The sequence below is a fragment of the Wolffia australiana genome, chromosome 13 (genome assembly GCF_029677425.1).
Source record: "Wolffia australiana isolate 7733 chromosome 13, ASM2967742v1".
In the NCBI taxonomy this organism is placed as follows: Eukaryota; Viridiplantae; Streptophyta; class Magnoliopsida; order Alismatales; family Araceae; genus Wolffia; species Wolffia australiana.
In genome coordinates, this window is record NC_135847.1 from 6,778,953 (window position 1) to 6,803,576 (window position 24,624).

The 24,624-nt window shown below is 41.1% G+C and overlaps 1 long non-coding RNA gene across 1 annotated transcript; it reads left to right on the plus strand.

Moving 5' to 3' along the window:
* The first annotated feature begins 589 nt into the window (after positions 1-589).
* LOC144711228 (uncharacterized) lies at positions 590-4,873 on the plus strand. Its single transcript, XR_013583505.1, has 3 exons — positions 590-877; positions 3,819-4,101; positions 4,492-4,873. It is a non-coding gene; the product is annotated as an uncharacterized LOC144711228 (long non-coding RNA).
* Positions 4,874-24,624: the final 19,751 nt, after the last annotated feature.

Genomic DNA, 24,624 nt, shown 5'->3' on the forward strand with positions numbered 1-24,624 from the left:
AATAGAAGCTAAAATAAGAGCACATTTCATCATATTTTTGGGATTTTCATGCATAGAACATTAGTTTTCAAGCATGTTATCATGATTCTAGGTTAAAATAATAAACTTCTTGAATTTCAAGTTAAATAATAACTTTAATCAATATTTAGGTCAATTTACACATTTAAATGATTTAAAATGATGATTGGAACAATTTAAATGATTGTAATTGACCTAGTTCTATAAATAAAAAGAACGTAAAAATTAAAGTCTTTTATAAATGAATAATTAGTTTTTATCATGCATTTAGAAATGATTTTTACAATTTAATGTATGTGTTCTTTTAATAAAAAATATAAATAAATCTTTTTTTATTAAAACCGGCCCTCAGTGAGCCAGTTTGAGTACTAATTTCTTCTTTTAACACCCGCTGAATGCACGGAATAACGCACCGCACGTAGCGGGGCGTCGGCGAATCAGAATGCCCATTAGCGCCTTTGGTGCGCGACACGCACGCACGTGATTTCGTGCGTGTCGCGGACGAGTGAAAGATACGCGAAGGCTTTAAGAGCCAATCGCGTCGCGTTGTACGCTCAGCGTACAACGCAAAAATGATGAAAATGCTAACGGAATCGGAAGAGCTGTTCTTCCGATTCCGCGGCGATAAAAGACCAGAAAACGAATTTTCTGACTCGTTCTTGATTTTCAAAGCTCAAGGAAGGATACCCTACCCTCCTTGAAATCTCAAGGATCACCCAAGAAGAGTTTGAAGCTCGATTCGTGGACGAAATTCGCAGATTCGTCGCCACAAATTTCCGGAATTTCAAGCCAAAATCGGAGGAAAATATTCGGCGTTCGTTGCTCGAAGCTCGCCTGGATCGATTCTCTGCTCTTTCTGGTACCTCTAGGTTTATCCGTGTTTGATTTTTGCACCTTACTTCATACTTAGTTTTCTGAAATTTGCACTCAGTTTATGCTCGCCGTCGTTTTTTTATCTGTTCCGATTTTAGTCATTCAGCTACTGAATTTTAGTTCGGTCTAAAATCATTTAGTAGTAATTGCGTATAAAATTTCTGATTCGAACCCTACCTGTTGCTTGAATCGCATAAATCGTGAATTAGATTCACGATTCCGTTCTTCTTGAATAAGCAAATCGTGAATCGTATTCACGATTTGCTGTTTTAGGACATATTTACAATTTAGAATCAAATGGGATAAAATAAAAATATATAAAAATGCTCTTAATAATAGCATAAGTATTAGTTCTTTTTATTCTTTAAAAATAGTAAAGCACCTGATAAACAAAACGAATTAAAGAAATACACTAAATTAGAGTTAAACCTATTTTAGAAATAGATCTGAAATTCATTAAAAAGAAAAAAAAATTATATAACCAAAACAATCAAAGACTTTAAATCAAATAAAAAGATAAGATTAAGTGACTTTTGAATCTCTGTTAATTAATAACAGAGAATTAACAAAATCATTTAATTTCAAAAAAGATATAATTTTAGTTCCTAATTACAAGTATTTGCATTTAAATAAATAGTTAAACATCATTTCATTTGGGTGTCAAATTCTAAAACCCTAATTAGACAGAAATTTGAATATCACCACCGCCTCCCTAGGGTTCGACCCCTTACTTGCGCATTAAGGGACATATAAATTTTAGTGATTAAGTTCGGAAAACCCCTAAATAACGACATATATAAACGTAATTTTTGAGCTTATCACTCAACATACTCACGCCTCTCTGGTGACAGTACGGGAGGGGGTAGATGGGGTCTCTCGCTCACATCACTACTAAGGCTCGAGGGGCTGTGAGACTCAACAATGGGTGGCATAGGATGGTATCAGATCAGATCACTAACGTTGCAGGTGGGACAGATTTTCCAATCTAATGGGATACGCCCAACGTAGGCGTTCTCGCCGACCATACAGACTATCGAGAAAGGTCCAACACTATGAGCATGAAGCTTCATAGTGACCCTAGGAGAATATCTCTCGGGCCTCAACATGACCATGACTTGATCTCCTTCAGTGTAGCTATCTGACCTATGACTCGCATCAGCGGCGACCTTGTACATCTCATTTTGCATGACGCCATAAGTATGAATGTCATGATACATGTCCCTTATATGTTGTGCAAATGCAATGTCATCTTCGGACACTCTGGAATGCGGTTCTACTAGAATGAGGTCTAGGGGCCTACGAGGTACCTGGCCATATACAATCTCGAATGGCGTGTGGCTGGTGGTGTGATTCACGGAGGAATTGAAAGCAAACTTCGCATGAGGATGACATAATCCCACGTGGTGAGGTTATCCCCCACGATGGAATCGAGCAGATTTCCTAAACTACGGTTCACTACCTCTGTCTGCCCGTCCATAGAGAATTTGAGCTTAATTCCCAAGAGAACCTATAAGGTCTTCCAGAAATAACTAGTGAAACATACATCGTGGTTTGACAAGATCGATTGTGGTACTCCATACAAGCGGACAATCTTGTCAAAAATAGTCGTGCTACTCGCTAGGTGTCCGATGTCTTCGAACAGGGAATAAAGTGAGCCATCTTGGAAAACCTGCCATCGGGCAGTCTTTGGTAGACCAAGCACAAAATCGATGCTGACGTTGTCCCACGAACGTGTTAACACGGGTAGGGGCGTATAGAGCCCTGTATTCTGCTTTGTCATCTTGGCCTTGGTGAAGTAGTGGGAGATGATCTTCCTGACATCTCTCTTGAATGAGAGCTAGTAGAACTGGTACTCTAAAGAGAGGATGGTCTTGTTGGCACCAATATGTCTGCTCAGACCACCTGCGTACATTTCCTAGATAAAGAAATCTCGTAGTGAGGTGCGAAGTATGCAAAACCTCTCCTTGTGGAAAAGGTAGCCGTCGGAGAGGCAATAGTCTTGCTATTTGTCCTTTGGGCCTTCACCAATAGCACTTGTAATCTTCCCGAAGTCGGGACAGTCGGTGTAATCCTGTGGGAGTTGATCAAATCCTAAAACTTGGGTCCTCATCAGGTTGAGGACAACTTGTCTCTGGCTAAGAGCATCTACGACGACGTTATCTTTTCCTTTCTTGTGTCGAATGATGAATGTGTAGTTGTGTAGATATGCGATCCATCGAGTGTGCTGGTTGCTAACCTTCTTCTGGTCGTGCAAGTGCTGTAGGGCATTATGATCTGAGAAGAGCATGAGCTCCTTGGGTAGGAGATAGTGCCGCCAATGGTGGAGGGATTGCACCAGGGTGTACAATTCATGATCATAATTATCGTTGCCTTGCCTCGTGTTGTTTAGCTTCTCACTGAAGTATTCAACGAGGTGTTTGTCCTATGTACGGATGCCACCAATACCTATGCATGAGGCATCACAAGCGACTTCAAACACCTTGTTGAAGTCAGGCAGTCGTAGCACGGGAGCCTCTGTCATGCGGCACTTGGTTTCCTCAAAGGCCTTATCAGCCACCTTCATCTACTTGAAGTTGTCGAGTATGATGAGATCTGTGAATGGAGCAGTAACGCTGCTGAATCCTGGAACAAATCTCTGGTAGAAAGCCTCCAAGCAAATGAACCTCCGTACATCATGAACGTCCTTGGGCTTAGATGACAAACCCAAAATGTGTAATGTAATTATACATATTCTAAAGTCATTTTGGGATCATTTCATGAATATTTTTTCAAATTTTATATGAATTTGACATTTCATGCACTAAAGGGAGCAAATGATAAAATAATGCACTTTAATATCATTTTTATGCATGTTTTACAACTTAAAATATTTGTTAGTAAGACCTTTTTAATTTCCTATGCTCTATTTAGTATGTATGCTATTGCAGGGAAGAAAATGATATTGGAGAAATGAAGAGAATAAATAAATAGAGAAATTTATGAAGAATAAAGAAATAGAGAAAATATATAAATATATAAAACAAAGGGTTTATTGGGTCGGCTAAGGAGCCAACCAGGCACTTAGTGCCCAAGCCAGCAAAGGCTAGCAAGAGCAAGGCTCAAGCCAGCCCACAACCGGCATGGGGCAGCAGCTGTCAGGCATGCCCAGCTGACTACAAGGAGAACATGCCCGTAGAGAGGCCCACAGAAGTCAAGTTGTGCGCATGAAAGGTATGGCTTTGGTGTTTTGATTCAGTTGGTAATACACTCCAAATTTTATTTAACGCTTCGTTAATTAAAATTTTTTGATATGGGACTTAAAGCCCATAGTCTATTTTATCGCCGTGTGGGCCGGGCCACAAGGTGACCAAGCGATCGTGACCCGATGCGCGGTAATCTGAAGAAACATAAGAAAAAAGGAGACTGGGCTTCGAGCCAGCCTGGCCTGAAGCCTATGTCTTTTTGGGTATCTTTATAGATGGATATGATTCATCTTTTCAATCTTCTTTAAGAAGATTGGACGGTGAGATCTTATCCTGTTTATTTAACATGTTTTATTCTTTTCCCAGGCCATTCAAAGGGGTCTAGAACTCCCAACTTGAGTGATCTTTTGACCTTAAGTCTGTAGGACGGCGGAGATCCCTTCCTTGTTTGGAAGCAACCTGCGGCGTCATGACAGCACAGGTAGTTGCAGACTGCAAGGCGGGAGCTGAAGAAGCTTTAAAGCAGCCTAGATTCGCACCCGCACAGAGGAGAAGAGAAAGGGGATCCCTAAACCGAAGCTCGGCTATGACGATCAGCACCGCCACTCCATCTTTTCAAATCCTGGGGATTCAGGTTAGTTGATGTGTTTCCTTGGCTAATTTTCATGTTTTCCATCATTCTATACAGTTAATTTTAAGTTCAATCAACTTAGTTACTCGTGTTTTTGTTGAATTTCATAGCGAGAACTATTTTTGACATTTCATGGAACACTTCACGTATTCGATGATTATTTGCTCAATTTACCTAAGTTCCACTATCTAAACTTTATAAAACTTACACTATAAATACATACCTCTTACCCGACCTCTATTGGGCATTCTGTCAAACACCTCACGTGCGTTCGACAGAAATACCCCTCACCTTCAATTTCATCTACAACACCTATATAAGATACTTATAAAAATCATAATATAACGAAGTATATTATACATCTCTTACATCTTCATCTTCTATCGGACATTTGGTCAAACACCTCTCGGGTGTTTTACTAAATTGACCCACTGATTATCAAAATCGATTATATAAACTCTTTAAAAATGATAGAAAGTATAAAAAGATAAAAAACTGTCCTGTTTTGATATTCTATAGGGCATTCTACCGAACACCTTAAGGGCGTTCGACACAACTGTTCCTTTACTCCGTATTTTTGACTATAAGAATAATTAAAATAACTTATTATGATATCTATACTTTATATATAATAAATATTAGAAATATATAAGGTATTCTCCTCAACTAGAGGTGATTATATACATATCTAGTTCCTCATTGCCTCTAGTAATCCGTATATTCCATCTTAACATCTCTCTATACTTATACATAGTATAATATAGTTAAATTATTACTTAATACTCCGTTTTCACCTATCTTCTTAGTATATATAGATACTACCCTAACCCTCTCATTCTCTCTTAATATATTTATCTATCTTCTTCTACTTATACTTAATCTTTACTCTTATTAAACTACTCATTCTTACTAAATTCTTATCTATCTTATTATCCTTCTTAAATATAATATCTTTCCTCTTCAATTCTTTATTATTCTTAGTATCTCCAATACATATATATATAATCTTAGATATTTTATCTTCTCTTTTTAACTTGTTGAACTAGTATTTTCTCTACTTACTAATTACTTAATTCTTCTTATTACCTTTAGTATATCATTAATATATCTTATTAATTATCAACTCAATTATTGAATAAATACCTGAAGGCCAGTCACTGTGGAGACGACCTTACTCACGCTATACACTGGAGTAAGTTTCTATACTTTATTAAAAATTTATTTGATTGTAGGCAAATTAATTTTACAATGACAAATTAACATTTAACTACGGAATTTTCATCTGTCATTAGGCCACAACATGATGGCCTCAACCTTGGCCAGATCGGCAGAGACTCCTTGAGCGGATATAATGAAACCTAGGAAGGAGACCTTGGCGATGAAGAAACTGCACTTCTTCGGATGAGCTTAGAGCTTCTCACGTTGCAATGCTGTACACACCTCTCATAGGTGTTGTAGGTAGTCTATGCGAGAACCACTAAAGATGAGTATATCGTCAAAGTAGACGATGACAAGTCTGCCGATGAACGGGCATAGGATTTTGTTCATCAATCATTAGAATGTACTCGGGGCATTGGGGAGCACAAATGGCATGACATTCCATTTGAACAGGCTATCCTTGATCTTGAAGGCCATCTTCCACTCATCTCCTAGTTGGATGGGGACCTGGTAGTATCCACTACGCAAGTCGATCTTTGAGAATATGGTTGCGCCAGCCATTTGATTGAATAAGTCTTGAAATCAAGGAATGGGAAAATGATATTTCACCATAATCTTGTCGATGGCATGAGAGTCGTAACACATATGTCTTGTCCCGTCTTTCTTCGGCACAAGTAATGCGGGGATGACACATAGGCTGAGGCTCTCTCGTATAAGGCGTTTGGCCAAGAGTTCCTTCACCTGTCGATACAACTCCTTGTATTTTATTGGGTCCATCTGATAATGTGCTAAGTTCAGAAGCGTACCTTTGGGAATGAGGTCAATGGCGTGCTAGATGCTACGCATGGGTGGGAGCTTTTCGGGGAGCTCTTCAAGGAAGACAGTCCCAAAATCGGCCATGAGCTCTGTCAGCTCAAGCACGTTAGGCACATCGGATGCTCGTGGCAGTTCCTCTGAGGGAACATCTCGGTTGAGAGCAAAACAAACGGGCAAGTGTTAGCGCTCCTGGTCAAGCTCTTGTTGAAATATGCACCAGTTGGCGATCAATGGTTCTTTTGGCTGGGGAGCCGATGTTGGGACGGTCAGCACTATCTGAGTAGGTGCTCATACCACTGGATACCATATCAATCGGCATCCTCCATACATGAATGAGCATGTTTTCTATCAGCTTGTGATGAGGCGTTTGTGATGAGGTGGTAGTATGACCACAGGGGTAGGAGTTTGTGATGAGGCGATTGCCAGGGTTGCCGTAGCCGGCCGTGGCTGTAGCGTTTGAGGAGGCGAGATTGGGATCGTCGTGGTCCTAGCCGGTGCTCTAGTCGGAGTGGATCGCTGAACTCAAGGGATGTTAGGGTAGGCATCGCCTTGCTGAATTGTGAGGTTCACTATGAATGAGACGGGTGTAGGACCAACGGGAGTAATATGTACGTATCCTAATGGGTCCTCATAGATCTCATCCTCGGAGCACTCACCAGGGTAGACGTCAACCTCGATACCCTCCTCTCGTGGTGGGTCGATTGGATTCCCGTTGAAGTCCATATAAAGAAGGGAGGGGCAATCGGACCATCGGTGCCCGTATCCCTTGCACTTGAAGCACTATAGCTGCTCGCAGTTCATGTTTGGGGCATGAGCTGTCGAGACGATGGATGATGCGGCAGGGACCACTGTGACCATTGTTGATGGAGGGCTGATGCTCCTAGGGGTAGTGGGAACCCCTTTCATCCACCATGGCCAGGGATGATCTGGTACTTGTAGTCGTGGCGGCGGATAGGGTACGAGAAGTCAGGGTCGTTGCCGAACTCATGTCCTTAAAGGAGAACTCGTTGCTCTCTACTAAATTGTAGGCCTGGTCCACTATCATTGGATTCTGTTACAATACTTAAGCTCCTAATTCGGGATGGAGACTATGCACAAAAAGTGCGATCTGAACCTGTGGGGTATCAACGAAGCAGCAGCGCATGTGGTACTCCTTGAAATCCTTGATGTAATCGCCTACCTTACGCCTGCCTTGCTTGAGATCCATCCACTTTAGGAGGAATCGTTTCATATAGAGCTGAGGCATATACTTATCCATAAGCTTTCTTGACATCTTTTCCCAAGTGATTGTTGGATCTCCTTGTCGTCTTGCGGCATCCTTCTAGTTCTTCTAGAATATCTTGGCATGACCTCCAAGTTTCGCCTTGGTGTATTAGACACATAGGTTGTCGTCCATACCGTAACACTAGAAGTAACTCTCTAGGTCACACTTCCAGTCTGTATAATCCTTCAGATTCTGCATGCCCTCGTAGAGGGGAACCTCAATTCAGACACTCGTCTGAATCATGTCTCAGTGTGCCTCTCATCTATGGTCTCTATCGTCATTATCGTAGTGACAATGGATTGGGGGTTGGCTGATGTCTCTAGATGATTTGGGGCTCAAATGGGTCTCTAGGCTCCGGTGTTGGTGCTGATCCGGGACCCGAGGAGTAGGGTTGTAATCCTATGGTGCATATGGTCTAGGTAGCATGTCTACAGGTCTTGGCGTAGGCAACACCAACTAAGTAGACAGGTCGTACTAGGTCGACATCACGTATATTGTGAAGGTTGCAGTCACAACTGGTGGTGCAGGGGGTGCTGCTGGGATGGTGTATGATCATGAGGCACGTAGGTCGGCACCAACACATAGGTTGGGGTCAGCACGAAAGTCGATGGAGGTGGTGTCAGTGGTGCGCGAGGAGTCCCATAGTAATCTTGTGGACCGTATGGTGGCGCATGAGTTGGTGCTGGCCCGTACGGGGCCAGAGTCGCCTGAGGCGAGTAGTTCGACTCATCATGTGCCAATGGATGGCCCCACGCATATAGCGGGATGTAAGTGTCATGGGTCGAGAACAAGAGCCGCCTTGTAAGGTCGGCCCTGATAGTCATGATGGGGTCCTCTTGGTGATAGCTGACAGTGGCAGATGCCTCCTCGCATGGTGGGAACCTTGATTCAGGGTAGTACTATGGCCAGTCTTGGTAGTAATATCAAACTTCGTTGCGTCAGTGGGTGGTACAGGCTGGTCGGTGGTTGTCATCATGGCAGTTATCCCCATGGCATCTGATATGGCTGATATCAAGGTGCTCAAACTATCTTTGGCTGCTCAAACTATCAAGGTGGCACGTTGAGGAGTGGTCGCGACTGTGAGCTATCTTTGGCTGGCGCCTTCCCGCGACGTTGAACGAAATCATCCACGTGTGTTGGAGTGAGGTGGGGACCTGCTGCTTGTGTAGGTGCTGATGGTAATACAGCCTATCCTCAATCATCAGATCGGGATGGGGGGGCGCTCATAAGCGGCCTACTAGGGCGAGTAGGGGACCTCAGGGGGGATTCCTTATTGGCATGAGTAGATGTCTCGGCCTCGCCGAGGTCAGGAAAAGTTGCTTGAGGGAGTGCAAGAACATGATCTTCTAGTGGAAGGTCTGGGATATCGGGATCGTAGTTGTGATCCTCCTCATGACGTATACCATCTACGGCGGATCGTAATTGGCCACGCATTTGGACCATCCTATAGCCAGATAAGTTGTAATCTAGGGTTCTCTATCTAGAATGATGCAATGACGAGATATATATGTATGCACTTGCAATGCATTTTGAAATATGCGATGCATGCAGTTTAAAGTGCGGAAATGAGAATAAGTGCGACCAACGATGCTAAGCGTAGAGGTTAGCATGATCAGCTCTTATACCAATATGATGTAACACAACATGCCAGAATTAGGCGAATCGTCTCACGCCACTTGGAATGAACGAGAACATGGGATGCAATGGAATTAGAGATGCGATAGTGATAAATCCAACGAGAAAGTACGAAATAAAATGACAGATTTGGGGCATTGGGACAGATAGATGACACGAGGAGTTGTTTCACGGGTGAGTTCAAAATGACCCCGATGGTTGGCTCGAAGGCCGATGAAGTGGGGGATGGCAGTCGCCTGAGCGTGTCCAAGTCTATCGCCGCAAACGACACTGGCCTGACTCCATTAAGAAAATTCCCTATCACATATACGATGGCTAAATCTACGACACGTATAAATCTCTCGGGCAGTGGAGTAGTAAAAAATTGGCACTGAAAGGTGTAATAATACTGAAAAGTGGGGGAGGGTAGGGACGTAACCAGGTGACAGGACCTGGGCGTCCTAGTATGCTGCGAGCGTGGCACGTGGAAGCGGAGTTCAGAGGTGTGATCCATAAGTTAGAATACCGCAGAGATATGCGTTGATCCTTTAAATGGAGGTGGTCCTTTAAATCCTCTCATTATTATTTATCCATTTCCCTTATAAATCCATCACTTTGTCACTCAAAATCTATTTTTTGTACTTTCTCTCCCTAGAATTGACTCTTTCAGTCTAGAGCTTTATCCATATCTCTAATTTGTTACCCCAAAATTTCATAAACAATGTCAACCATTATGACCTTCAAATTCCAATTCAAACTCTTTTTACACCATTTATTCACTTTCTCTTTCTATCTCCTCATTGCAACCATTTTCTCTCTATAGATCCTTTCTTCTCTCTCTCTCTCTCGACATTCCATAAAATCTATACTTGATTTCCCAAAACAGTTGTACAAAAAATTCATCATGTGAGCTTTTAAAAAATCAGATTTCTTCTCCTGCACACCTGCCCCCCCCCACAACTTGTGCACTGCCATGCAGTGCGTGTGCAGTAGGGATGCCCTTCCACCTACCAGTCCGTGGGTGGAGAGCACGCGCATCCGCCAAGCAGAAGGGTGCCCTCTGTCAGGACATAGCCAAAACAGGACAAGTCCTGACTGATTTGGGCCAAGCCTAATTGGGCCAAACTGATGAGCCCGCCCTACTCAGAGCTGAATCGGGCCAGCTAACCCAAAGGCCCGGAGTAGAAAAGCCGCTGCCTGCTTTGCTGCCCGTTGCCGCCATCGTCGATCACTGGAAATGGTAAAATAATTATTTTTTGGATTTAAAAATCCGAAAAATAGGAAAAATCCCTAAAAACTATTTTCTACATTTTAAAAATTGTAAAAAAATCATAAAAGTTATCTTAAATTAATATAATTCATTTCTAGTTATTCCAGCATTTCAAAAAAAATTAAGAAAATATCTAACTCTCATTTTAATTGTGAATTTAATTCTAGAAAAAACTGAAAATATTTATTTACTATTTCTTGTGCAAACTAAAATTAGTATAACTTTTTTGGTGTTTTCTTTGTATTTCTGCTTCATTGAAATGATAGAAAATTATATTAACTAACTAAAATTTTTAAAAAATATCAAAAATTCTACTTGTCACTTTTAATTTCATTTTTTTGTTAGAAGCTTAAAAAAACTCCTAAATTAAATTTCTGGATCTATGTGGATTGACCCGTTACTTGTCCTATATTAAATATAGAGTATTTAAGTGAAAATTTGCATAACTATTATTGGTTAATTCTGGATTAAAACATTGACATTAAACCCCTAAATTTGGACTTATCATTTATGAAATAGGAATATTTAGAATATGTGGTTATACTCTTTCCTCTAATCATAATTCATGAGGTCATTGCACACATCAAGGTTAGGCAAAAATATAATAAGGGGAATAACAAGATGAATTAAGTATATAAAAAATATAAGGAATGAAATAATTATAAATTGATAGTGATAACATATATCTGCATATATATTTATATATGAGCTAGAATTAATATATTTATAACCATGTGAATTAAAATGAAATTCAACATTTTAGAAATTTCTCATATGCATGTGTTTTTTTAAAACATTTATCTAGATAAATAGATATATCTACACACACACACACATATATATATATATATATATATATGTATATATATATGATTGTTAACTTGTAGCCAAAATCACACAAGAAAGATATTTTCTTTTGCGTGCAGCTACTTACAGATTGACAAGGCATACATTGAAGTCAAAGCCAAATTATCTGAACACTACTCGTATCCTCCAATTTTTACGTATTAAAAAAGAACTGAATTATGGTTATTTAATGGTTTTGCCCTTGGGAGCATCAAACTTAAGAATGAAGAGAATACGATAAAATAGGGTATTCCTCGTGCCAACTAGTTCAGGAATATCTGGGGATTGAGAAACAAAACAACATTAGTAAAAATTCACAGAGCACTTTTTTGTGTCTCTCACCTCTGCATGTCATTCTGATTCTTCCTTCATTGTGTCATTGTGCCAGCCCACATAGTTGATGGAAATATATGTGGCCGGCAAGCCAATCACACATTCCACATCTCATTTCATGTTCATTAATATAACATATTCACTATAGTGCATGTGTGATGCTTATAATGAAGTCAATGAATACATGATCGGACTTAGTGAATTATGATGAGATCGTAATATGAGAGTTTGCTAGTATTTTAGCATGTGTTCTAAACATTCCTACTAGAAGGATATGCAAGAAGGACATCGAAGTATCCAGATAGAATAACACTATCTAGCCTCACTCATGTGTGTGTCTTTGTATGTTTGTCTTGTTTCGTTCACACCTTTATGGGGGGAAGCCATGTTGAGCTTCTCCTCCTAAAGGACCCTTTAGGGAGGAAGCCCATGTTGGCTTCTTCTACTAATGGGGCCCATTAGGGCTCCCATAAACACCCCCCCTCTTTTTTTACTGTATAAGGAGAGGGTTCACGTTTTCTTTAGAGACTATTGAACGAATGTCTGAACGGATCCGCTGCCTACACCACTCCAGACCTGCCAACATCGTTGGTGACGGGCGCGCTACCTCCTAGAGACTGTTCGTGACCCCATGTGGCTTCGTCTCCCACTGCTGATTATCCCGGAGTCCCTACGCTCTTTCGGGTTACACTGCATGCACTCGTCCTCCCGCGCGTAGTGCAACTGATTGGCTGCTGTCCTCTTGGCCGCGTCCGACCCATCCATTGTCTGTAACGATGTCCGACCCATCCATTGTCACCCATGGGTCTTCGTTCGGCTCTTACATGGTTGACGCCAATCTCTACTGGTCAATCTGTTTGAGAGTTAATCTTGACTTAATTAATTTAGGAGTTGGTGTTTTGAATAAGTCAACAAAGAACAAGTCAGCATGGTATAGGGTGATGTGGAGGCAGGAGCTGAGTTCAAGGAGAGCAGAAGACTGGGTTTCTTGGAAGACCAAGTACATGGACAGGTGTGTGGCCATGGTGAGCTTAGATCCATAGGTAGTTATGGGGGAGTGCCTATAAATATGTAGGTGCTCCATTGTTTTAGTATGCTGTGTGCATCAAGGTTCCTTTCTCTCTCAAAGTGTTCTTGCATCTTGTTTCTCTGTGTGAGATCAAGAGAGTGAGGGCTAAAAACCTTTTTTCTCTTTGTGAGATCAGGAGAGTGAGTGCTTGTCCTTCCCTTCTGTGTGAGTTGCTGAAGTGAGAGAGCTAGGTTCCAACACAAGCTGCCTCCTTCGACCCGTTCATGACCTCCACTGACGCCCCTCGATCCATTGCTCTCGTGAGTAGTTGCACTGGTTGCGGTCAACCGTGGGTACTTCCTCGCCATGTGACTGGACTGCAATGCCGCAGCACTTGTCGTGCGCTCCCTGCTGAAGTGTCATCCCACTGGCCCCTTTGGGCTGCTCCCACGTGCCCCTCCCATTAGAAGTCAAGGTCGGTCCAAGCTGCTGACGTCGACCACGATGACATTCGTGAACGGTTTCGGTTGTCAAGCCCCAAACCAACAGGTCGATACTCCTAACCCCACTTATTCCTTGATTATGTTCTCCAATGTCATCTACAACAGCCCTGAGAGTTATATACCTATTGTAGGACCAGCCATCATACTTGCATAAGGAGCTTTCTTGTTAGTATCATGTCAGCCTTGCTTTCGGTGACTGGTGTGGACGCGCACGGACCGTGAAAGTCCCCCACTCTGTTAGCGTTCGATCTGACCGCTTCAGTCATCTAGAACTTGCCTGATGCTGGACGTCGTTGGGGCATCGTCTGGTCGTCACCGAGCGGGTGAACTCGGTGTCGAACGGAGATCGTCGTCCGATAGTGAACCCTATTGGAGGGATCTATGATGAAATGCAGGCTGAGTCTACATATGGTACGTGCTAGCGCCGACAAGAAATGAATTCCTACTCCCGGGAAGTCGATGGAGTCGCCCAGTGGTGGATGGTAGGCCTCTTGAACCTCGTCTGAGGGGGTCAAGGACGCTACGACACCGAACGGGATATTCTCCCGCCGGATTTTTCTCACACGGGACGGGCAAGCCCGACTCGTACCAAACAGGTAAGACACACAAAATACGCGAGTTCTCACTCATCCTGTCCCGCTCACCTACGTCTAACCTGAGCACGGTGGAGGCAATAAGATCATGCACCGAAAGAAATAAGAGACGGGGCTGAGGGGACGTACCTCATCCGGGTCCGTAGTCCACCGTCCTGATTTCATGCGTTCGTCCTAGCGAGGCAGTGCGGGTGTCAGTGGTGAGTGCTCGACGGAGCGGGGAATATGTGAGAACAAGAAGTGCATTGTCCGCATGGTGGCGACGATGGTACCGGGCTCAAGCGCTGTGATGGCCTGGCTGTCAAGCGCGTCAACGACGACAGCTGGGCGCGGGAGACCTCACATCAAGCGCAGGTATGCTGCACACCGAGTGGCGGGGCGGGTGCGGAGCGCCCAAGTTCCACGCACTGTTAAGCGGGCGTCGGGTGCCGAGACGCACTGTGGGGTGTCCAGTCGAGCGCTGGTGAATCACGGGTGCAAGGGAGTATGAAAAAGACGGCGGCAGGCGCGAGGCACGAGCAGCGGTTGAACGTCGCAGGCGAGTGACTGCACCGGTGCGCACGGGCGACGGTGGCAGATAACGGCCATGGGTGTTGCGTGGGGCGATCTCAGTGCGCATGAGACGTCCGGCGATTGGAGACGTCTGCAAGACCGAGTGCGCGGGGAGGCTGTTCAACGCTCACTCGACGTCGGAGTCACGGTCGTTGGCGTTGCACATGGAAGGGGGCTGAGTTGGGGCGTAGGATGAGTAGGCAACAGCGGCTGGATGGGGTGGCGGCGATGCGCGAGGCCAGCGGCGTTCGGGCACGGGCTGGTGGGCGCGACAACGGCGGGTGGCTGTGGTGAGGCTCGTGCGCGCCATTAACAGTAGTGAGCGTGCGATGGCGCAATGCTTTCCTCCGTCTCCATTCCTCTCCTTCCTTTTTAATCTTCCCTCACCTCTTCTCTCCTTCTTCTTCCTCTTCTCTTCTTATTCTTCCTTCTCCTCTTCCCGATCGAGAGCGGCGACCTCTTCGTTCTAACAGAATGTTCTCAAAAAACTACTTAGTCAAAATTATCGAGAGGTGAAGTGTTTAGGGCACCATCCTGTCCCTTTTACAGGGGGAGTTAGATGTGCCTTAACATAACAGGCCTAACCCAAAAGGAAATAAAAGAAAGGGGAGAAAGAAAAACCAAAGGGAAGAAAAGAAAAGGATGAGGGGAAAAGGAGAGGGGGAGGGAATTGTCTTTCCCTTGAATGGTGGTGGAGGGGAATTCCTTATAGGTTGGATTCCCCTCGCTACAACGAGTAAGACGAGAATAAAAGACAGGGAATGAGAGATAAAGACAACGGAAAGTAAAGAAACACGAAAAGGATAATGAGCCCGTTACCTGGGATACTTGAATCCGAGCATATGTACCGTTGCCTTGGCTTGTCGGGTGGGCTGAACGCGAGCTCGCGGTGATGTTGATGATGATGGTGACGTCTCCGAAGACGTTTTTGGGGGCTCGGGCTGCGCCGCGCCATCATTGCCCCTGTCTGACCCCTCATTTCGTTACCCGTGCTTGCGTCCCTTATCAATTGGCTTCTCATCATTCTTCGCGTTAACTTTCGTACGAATGCATTATAAACATCATTGCATCATGCATCCTTGCTGTTTCCCTGCAGTGTTACGTGAGCCGCTCGATCCCGACACAACAAGTTACATCAAAATGTCAATCCCATATGGGAAAATTGACAAATGTTGCTGCTATACAAATTCTGAACCTATATATATAGGCTCTAGGGCTTTCTATCTGCACACTAACCCTCTCTGTACATTCTAACTGTTATCCAGCACGTTGCTTTCTCAGGATGCTACCATTCCTTGGTCGCTACTTGCTTGGGTGCCTGCTACACTGGCTAGTTAGTCCCTAGCTATGCCAAACATATATTTTTAATGTTAATTATATTTTTTCTCATTTTTATTTTCCCTTTTTCAACTTATTTTAATAACTCAAATATTAACATGTAAATGATCCAAATTCCAAATATAGAAAGTAAGTATTACACAATGCAAAAATTAGTACATAAGATGATTACACCCTAATAGAAAAGCAGTATGCATATAATGATCCCTAACTAGCCTTAATTGATGTATGAGTTAATGCATTAAATTTGAGTTTTCACTTATGACATACGAGTCCCTAATCATGAGATTCCTAAAAATTTTTTCTAAGATACGAAATGAAGACTTGGAATGGTTATCATGTCATTACTAAGGGATTGTCTGCCCTTGAAAAAGGTAATGAAAATACTAGACAAGGATTTTTTTTTATTTTCCAATGTACTTGTCCTAACATGGATCACCGGGTATGATTAAAAAGTTTACCATACCTTAAGTCATTCTATAGTTGTCATGAGGATCCGTGATTAATATAAACTAAATAAGATAGTGAGAGAGCGTGGGTTAATTACAAAGAAAATGTTGAAACTAAATAGCATTGTCCAAATTATTATTTTTGTTGCAATATGAACTTGCTTCTATCTAATCATTTTTTAATTTCTTTAACTTGGTCTCGATGTTACTGATGAATGAAACTATATACCCAAAGACCTTCTATATGGGATAGATCTAATGAATGTGTTAGAAAGAGGGAGAATAATGGGACAATATGATAATAGGAAAAAAAATAATTATTACTTATATGGTAATCTGGACTAAATAAGATAATGATGGTCATACTGTTAAAGATATATTAATAATCATATTGAGGTATGTGGGTCAAATGTAAGGGTTAAGATAGTTTAATGATGATGGATATTCGATAATATTTTAGGAGATAAAATATTCTTATATTATTTTTTTAGAGGTAGTGCGTACATGTGAATAGAGTCTCTATTTATGGAATTATGCTAAGGATATAGATTGTAGTATATTAAAGAAAAGGAAATTTTAATTTTGAAATATTGGGATGATGAAAAAACTGAAGACAATGGGGGTTTCCATTATGTAAAAGAAAGAAGAAATGGATTGTTTTAATAGATAAATAATGGTGGTATATTTATATTTTTACATATTTTATGGTATGTGTGAATGTAAAATTAAAAGGAAATAAAACAATAGCATCAAATTCCAGATTAATGCTAGTTTGTTTACGAAATTCCTCAATGTTACTATCTTAACAATCTTAAATTAAAATGCCAATTCAAATTTATAGATTTTATCAACTAAATTAAAATGAAATAATTCCTTAAGAAAAAAGTTTAGGAAGAACCTGATTGGCCTTATTTAGTTAAGCAAAGGACAGGGCCATTGATTACTACCCCCTGACTTGGGTATTCTACCAAGCTCATATTCCTCCATGTAGGCACACTCACATTCAACCTCAAACTTCCTTGAAGCCTGCTTGAGATCCTTGAACTATCTGTAGCTGTGATGAACCCTACTAAGCCACTCAAAATGTAGAGCGGGTCTCTAGGTAATGGCAGAGTCAAAAAATATACAATTTAATGAATACATCTTTATTTGTTTGGTTCTCAGGCTATAATTATTGATTGTAAAACATTTTTATGGTATCCTTTATGGTCTACTCACAAGGAATTTCCTCAGGGGTCATTCACAAAAACTTGGTTTGGGCTCATCATTCACTCAATCTGGATACACTGAATTATGACTAATGACTAATGATGGTTTTGTTTCTTATAATAAGAGAAAGAAATTAGTGAATAAGGCCTACCTTTATGAGCTTGGAAATATTCGTATTGGAAGATCAGTTTAGTTGTACAAGGATACATAAACGAAAAGATGATAAGAATGGGGGCCCAAAACATGATGGCCCTCATACCAATTCATGAAAAAAAGAAAAAAAGGAAAATAAATGAACCACAGAGGCTTGTCGTTAGGCCGTATACTTAAAGCTCGGATTCTGGGCGCCGGCTCAAGCTTCACGCCGCGGCTGCTCACAAAATGTTGCCTGGTCTTCTGGATGGTCCCCCACCACATTATTTATTACAAGTCTTTCTTTGATCTTCATTTGCATATTATGAGTTGGGTTTGTAATGTGAATTTATAACCTTTCTCCTAATGCAAGATACTATGAGATTACGAAAGAAACTCAACAAGCTACCTTGCCGGCATTCTTATCCTTTCTTTTTTCTTCTACTGTGCATGTATTTAATTAATTATGTTACATCTTATTCATCGTATATTTCCCATTCATGCTCCTAAATTTACACAAGAAATGTAAATAAAAGCCAAAATGATTTATGATTATTTATTTGAAATTAATTATTTAAATATTTGATTCTATTGTTATATTGTTCGATTACCTTGGTATTGGTAATTATCAAATGCCCTCCCTCCCCCCAACTTAATGTTTTCTAGTCCCATATCAATGTTTATTATCCTCTCCTTATGTTATACATTTACCTTGAAAGAAAAGAATATATTGCATTAGGTACTAAAATATCATTCACATTTAGTATTAATAATCTTAAAGACATTCTAAGAATGTGTGCGAATAATCCTCTTGGTTTAGGAAGAGCTGGTGGCCATAATGAATGAAGCTAATTTCTTACTGACTGTTGTTTCCTTATTTCTCTCATTCAAATGGTGGGCCTCACACCTCTCACAAGCAAGATGACTCTCTCGTGGATGGCATGTACTTTATGTTTGGGTTTCATACTGACTTGATTCCCAACTTAAAATAGGAAATATGTAGTCTTCTTGAGGTAACACGTAGTGCCGGGATTAAACAGCCCGTGTCATACCACAGGGAGAGGATCAGAAAAGGTGATGCAAGCAGTAAGATGATACGTCATGAGGAAGAAAACCAACGAGAAGTACAACTGAAGTCCACTAACCCAATACGACATCTCAGATAGTCAACACGAGGGATCTTGGCAATGGGCAAGCTCCCAATGACCCGAGTGATCCGATCAAAGGCTAACGGAGTGGGGGACAATCACTACCTGTGAGCGTCCAGATGGCCATCGAGAGCAAGCCAGGTTGGACACCAAAGAATAAAATCCCTAACACAATTTGTATGGCTATTCCTACGATTCGAAGAAAAAAAGCTCTCGGTAGCAGATCAGACAAAGACGACACTAAAAAATGTGATAATACTGTCATGGGGGGAGGGAAGGAGAGGTGGCCTGCGGGCTTGAGTCTGGATGTTCGGGTGAATCACAAACATCGCAGATAGGCAAGGCACTTCTAAGGCGAGAGAGGGGAGCATATGTGGATGACGCTACAGATGACCGTGCGCTGGTGTGGCGGTGACTGTAGTCAGCGCCGCGGAAGGTTGATGTGCAGTGTGACTACCATGCTGGGTAGAGCGCAGCTATCCTTTACTCCATGTGACAAGGACCGTGGGCATGGGCGATCACCGCAGGTGCGCACACCGAAGTAGCAGCTGGGGCGAGTAGTGCAGCGGGCGGCCGCGCATGCACGTGCGGCAACATGCACGGGGCACGCACAACAACCAACGGTTGTGGCAGGAAGCACCATGGATGACCGCACACAGGGGATGACAGCACGGTGCGAGACCACACGTAGTAGGGCAGTGAGTGCAATCAGCTGTGCACGACAGCAGGTGCCGAGGAGTTGTAGGCACTGGGGAACTGAAGGGGGGCACGGATAAAGTCGAGGGATCGCGAGCAAAGCACACATAGGTTGGCAGTTCCGTGCGACGTGCTGGGAGGAAGATCTAAGTGACACCGTAGTGAATGAGGATATCCGTGGCCAACGCAGTAGCGGACTTGAGATTGGACGTACGGGCTCGTGCAATTGCTGGTTGTGGCGTAGCCGATTCTGGAGGTGTGACAAGGCTTTGACGGTGCGAGTTTGAGACTCGGGTGGACATTAGTTGAGAACCGGTGGTACAATCTAGGGCCAGCCGAAGGATCAGGGCAGTAGTTTCTCGCATTCCACGGGTGGAAGTCGGTGGTAGCATGTGGCTTAGGTGTAAAGGGGATCAAACTCTGGCGACACAAACTGTCAGCAGTAGGCCACCGGATCAGTGGTGGCTCATCGGTGGCAAGGATCAAGAGCTTCTACTTCATGAGTGTCCTACAAAAATAAAATTCCACTTCTCTAGGGAAGGGGAAGAGGGAGACCCCAATGTACAACAACAAGGGTTTGTTTTTTTTCCAAAGGATCTCCAAACTGAGCATGCTATCACCCTTCCCCTTATATAGTAAGGGGGGAGGGGTGTGGTTGCCCTTATGGCCAACCTTAGGGGAGGGGTCAAAACAAAAGTTGTCCCCTAAAGATTTGATCAAAAACAAAAAAACAAAACACAGAACGATGGACGTGGAGGAGGCCAGTACACACGTGGGGAGGGGCCACCATAAGGTCAGTGGAAACAAAAGATGACTCGTGCAAAAAAATAACACAAGACTAAGAAGCTGTCATCAAACCTGATATCCAAAATTTGGGTCCTTCACATCGGCTCGGGCTCCACGACACGGCTGTTGATGAGCTTGGGCTTGATCTTCTGAATGGTCCTCCATCACTTCTCACACTATATAAGCAAATCATATCAAATGTGTGTCAATGAATACTAGGGGTGAGTCTCCTATCTATGGGTGAAGAAACAAGCTGATGGTAAATTGCTAAAATAATGTGTAAGCTTAGGTAAAGTATAATGGATATATAAGTAATACTTAGATAGTTTAGTCCCAATAACATACGAACTAGTGTAATATACTAAATGGGTGTTGAGAAAATGGGGATGGTGGACAATATATGTGTGTGCCCACCTAAGCTAGGATGATAAAGATATTGACCGACACTTTACTTCTAAAACAGGAAACCCCATAAACTCTTCCTTTCTATTCTTTGTAAAGGTTAATAAGAACAAATGGAATTTCTAATTCACAAAGAAATGAGTAAATGTAAATCAAATAAAATGACTTGTATCGTATGTCCATAGTACATGAAAAATGAAAAAAAAAAAGCATTATTGCCAATGTTAATGCATTTCAACTGCTCACTAGTAACGAAGAATTACCCAAAGCCAACTAATTGAAAGACATGCATTATGAAATAAAAAACTTTAAAAACTTTAAACTCAACTTTAAATGATTCCCACAGAAAATATAAATCAATCAATATTAGTTAAATCATTCGTGAATAGTAAACTTTGTCTTTCTAAAGTTGAATTTGACTGTATGAAGTTGACTTTGACTGTATGAAGTTGACTTTGACTTTTTGGATATGAAATTGATTTTCTCACTGATGACTTTGTCTTATTCTTTATCTGCCCTTGATTTCTAGATTGTAAAGATGATCCCAAATATTTGCATATGATCCAGAGAATGATGATCCTTCATGTTTCTATATGATGGATAAATGCAATATCACATGTGACACCGTATAGTTCATCTTCTGAATAATGATCTCAATAGAACCTGGAAACTTATTTATCTAGAGAAATTAACATATTGAAAAATATAAATTTATATAGATATGTACTCACAACAAAATTCGATTTATATGTGATTAAAATTCAAACTGATGATTGCCAAATTCTAACTATAATTTCTAGAATATTAAACTAACGATCTATTACTCGAGTAAGATTTATGAGTCTAGACCACTAATTTTAAAATTTCAAAAAAGTCAATGCTTGAGTGACATTAAAAAAGAATACATCTAATATTTAAAGATACAAGAAATTTAACTAAAATATGAAATTAGAAATGAAATATAAGAATTCCTAGGGGCTTAAATCGAAGGTTGGATATCAGAAATAGAATTTTATAAATAAATTAAGTTTGAAATCAGTAATAAAATATTTTTTACAACTAATACAGATTCGAAAAAAATAAATTGAATTAGGAGTAGAAATTTAAGGATAAAAGAACATGAAAATGAATAATATCTGGAGAGAATGATTTTAAGTCATAGGTGGAGATTTCAAGATATAATTCTTTTGAAATCACAACAAACAGATTTCAAGATAAAATAACTGAAAATTAAATTAATATTTATGTATGATTTTTAAAAAACTGAGAAATAATACTTAAAAACAAAATAATTAAAGATGGATATAATCGTTCGATATAAAAAGTTTTGATTATAAATATGAGATTTGAAGATAAAAGAATTGAATAACAAAATAAGGAAAGATAATATTTTTCAAATCAGGCATGCACGATTCAAAAATAATAAAAATTAAAAATAATAATATTAAGACAGATTGTTGTAAGACAGCTTGTTTTAAGGCAGAAATTTGATTTAAACATGAAACAAATAAAAAACAAGATACAATTGTATAGAACACATTAGAAAACCAAAAAAAACCAGCTTTGAAGATGAAAGAATTGAAAAGCAGAATAGTATTTTTAGATAAAACACATTTGAAGGTAAAAAGAGTTAAAACAAAATAATATTGAGATTGATTGTTTTTAAAATCAAAAGAATAAAATTTGAAGATTAAAAAATAAAGAAATTAAAATTTGAGATATGTTTTTAAAATTGGAAGACTTAGACTTGAGGATGAAGGGTTTTAAAAAAATCTAGATTATTTTGACTGTTTTAATGACACTATTGTTGGGTTCTAGAGGCCTAGATCGGGATGAACAAATCAAAACGATACGTAGTGGAGGACATTTGTGAATCGAACGACATCGATCAAACCATGAATCGAGGTACCTTTACATGGATCACATCTGTGAGTTCTCCGATCCTGGACAGAGCCGAGTTGAGCTACTCAAATGTGCAGCCTCTAGATGTATCCACGCGATCCTCAGCATCTCGGATCTCCTCCTTCTCCTTGATGTGCTCCGTTTTACCTCCACTGTCATTGTTATGCCGTTCCGATCACATCGGGCATGGAGAGGGGGTGTGGGGAGAAGGGAGAACAAGGAGAAAGTCCCATGAACAATTCAGCCTGGAGTGAATTTGTTCATGGCCTTCCCTATTTATAATAAGTGGGTATGTTTCATAAAAACCCCCAAAACTTAAGTATATCTTCCGACGTCCAAAAGACCATTTGCGTGTGACCCTCTAGGCCCATGTATCAGTCTACTTAACAACTTTAACAGCCCAATAACCTTTATTGGCCTTCTAAATTAATTAAATATATCATCATATAGATTAATTTATATCTGATCGATTTAACCCAATCGATAGATCGAGTCTCCAACACGTGGGGTGCCAAGCTACACCTAGTTTTCTAGAAGATACAAAGGAGTGTGTATCGACTCACTCATGGAATATGTTCGTCATCGGTTATTGTGCAAGTATAAACCCTCATCCACTGGACGCTCCTAGGATGACTTAGGGTATGGTCAACTATCAAACCCTAATCGGTCATTCAAGTTAGTACTGATGCATTTAAAAATCATCAGAGAAATCTTCTCCGATATTTCACTACCTTGGCCAAGGACTTCATCCCATCATCTTCCTTGAGCTATCACCTCTTACACCGAGGGAGGATGATCCCATCTTGACCACTCAAACGTCTTCGTGAACTTCTTGATGTACCCGAACTAAGTCTGTTTAGAATCCCATGATTAGAGACTCGTTAGCCATATCCAAAATACAAAGGTCCGTCCACAAGACGTCTTTGGTGTCTCAGGTCTAAGGATCACTTACACAACCGTGATGTGAATATACCTGATTGATATTTCCGAATAATACCATTAAGGGATTATCACGGAGCAATTCAGTGAACTCTTCCACTAAAGAGCACCCACTATCTATCCTTAGTGTCCCTACACTAATGGCTATGGGACTGGCCATACATGCGCAGGAGAGGGCCTCTCGATAGCCAAAAGGGACGAACGAGGTGAAACCAAAATGATGCAAAATGGGGCCCCTACACGGGATTGGCCTCCATAAAATCAAAAGAAGACACAAGCACAAAATGAAATGTCATGAAGGCCGTTCCCTCAAACCTGGTAGCAAAAACTTGGGCTCTTCACATCGGCTCGGGCTCCACGACGTGGCTCTTGATGAGACTGGACTTGCTCTTCTGCATGGTCCTCCATCACATTTCCCTATTTTCTCAGTTTAGCATGGGCTAGGACGAGGAGATAAAGAAATGGATAATGGTCCAACAGAGTGAGACTTTAAGAAAGAAAGAAATAATAAATTGGTCAGCCTTCCCACCAGCCTAGCCTAAAGCCCACATTGTAACAGACCAGATTATAAGTAAAATTTGATGGAAATATATGTGGCTGAAGCCAATCACACATTCCACATCTCGTTCCATATTCATTAAAAGAACATATTCATTATAATACACATGTGATGCTTATAATGAAATCCATGAACACATGATCTGACTTTGTGAATTATGATGTGATTGTAATACGGAGATCACTAGTCATTGCGCATGTGTTCTAAATATTCATATTCCAAGGATACTCGAGAAGAACATCCAAGTATCCGAATAGAATTATCACTATTTAGACTCAATCATAATACTAGTATGGTTGGTTCCCTCGTCATGAGTGTGGAGACGCTAAGTATAGATAGTGGGAACTCTTTAGTTGAAAGAGTTCAGTGAATTGATTTGTATGAATCCCTAAATGGTATTAT